Below are 1291 nucleotides of genomic sequence, written 5' to 3' on the forward strand. Positions count from 1 at the left end.
TCTCTCTCTCTCTCTCTCTCTCTCTCTCTCTCTCTCTCTCTCTCTCCTCTATCTCTTAAGTACGTTTATATTCCATGTCTCCCATTGTCTATCGACAGGTCACCTCGAGGGGCCGCTGAACAAGATCAAACACACAGCCATGCAGTGACGTCACACCTATTCATAAATGGCAGCAGTCCTAGCCCAAAATACCACGTGACCAGTGTGGATGTCACTCAGCCTGCGGATCGCTCTGGACCACAGCACAACTTTGCCGTGGAAGTGGAGGAGTGGGACGAGAGCGTCGTAGCGGGACGCAAACAGGGCAAATACCGCGCAGCAGCTGTCGGGATGACGCGCACGAACGGTTTGCTTTCTTCCGGTCAAAACAAAGTAGAAAGTCAAAACGCTAAAAGCGACCCACATCAGGGAACTTTCAAGTCCTCAGATACTCCGCACGTGCAGCCAAAAACTAGCCAGGGGTCAGGGAAGGCCGTGTACAACGTAAGTTACTGCCGAGAAGTGGACCAGCGAGAAAACCTCTGCCACACACCACGCTACACGCTGAGCCACCCAGGCCACGTGAGCATGAGCACATCTACGCTCAACTTCAAGTCTGTGGGAGACCTGCATGTGTACTCAGCCTACCTAGACCCACGACTCTCCCACGGGTACGTGCGACTTATGACAATCGGACCACACGGACGGCATGGCGAAAAGTCCGTTTACTGGTGTGTCTTTGGTCTGTCTGATGCAGCTCTTGGTACCGCTGGAAGAGTGGACGACCGTGTTCTTCCAGCTCAGACCAAGCACATCCACGTGACCCAGCTGGAATACTACGCAGCCAGCGACGGCCACCAGAGGGCGCGGCAGTTCTACATACTTTCCTGCCCTCTACCGCAGAAAGACAATGCCACCTCCGGAGTGCACGCGCAGGATGAGATTATTAGGGGGCGGGGCCCGCTGGTGGTCCGTGTGGTGGTGGGGTCCGTCCAAGACGCCATGTTGGGCACAGTTCAGGAGGGAATTCCACTACACGTCATCAGTGAGTGGTCTGGTCACGCGCCGAAGAGACACCTCCTGAGTGTGCCCGTGGACGAAGACACTGTCGATGGTGAACGTGGCAGGGCAGACAGAGATCATATGACCGTACAGCATAGTGCGAATAGTGCTGAGAGGCGGCATCGACACGGCCATAGTGCTGGGGACTTGCAAGGTGGGCGGGGGGTGGGTGGACGCCCGGATGTTAAATACAACGTCCACGATTTCCGTGAAGAAGATTTCAGTAGAAATAATGATAATAGTGATAATA

At 54.8% G+C, this 1291-nt stretch overlaps 1 protein-coding gene across 1 annotated transcript in view; it reads right to left on the reverse strand.

Annotated features, from left to right (window-relative positions):
- LOC101854484 overlaps positions 1 to 1291 on the reverse strand; it is a gene marked incomplete at its 3' end in the record, with an annotated part of 73366 nt that overhangs the window by 37544 nt on the left and 34531 nt on the right.

Source organism: Aplysia californica, unplaced genomic scaffold, assembly GCF_000002075.1.
Source record: "Aplysia californica isolate F4 #8 unplaced genomic scaffold, AplCal3.0 scaffold00075, whole genome shotgun sequence".
NCBI classification, from domain to species: Eukaryota; Metazoa; Mollusca; class Gastropoda; order Aplysiida; family Aplysiidae; genus Aplysia; species Aplysia californica.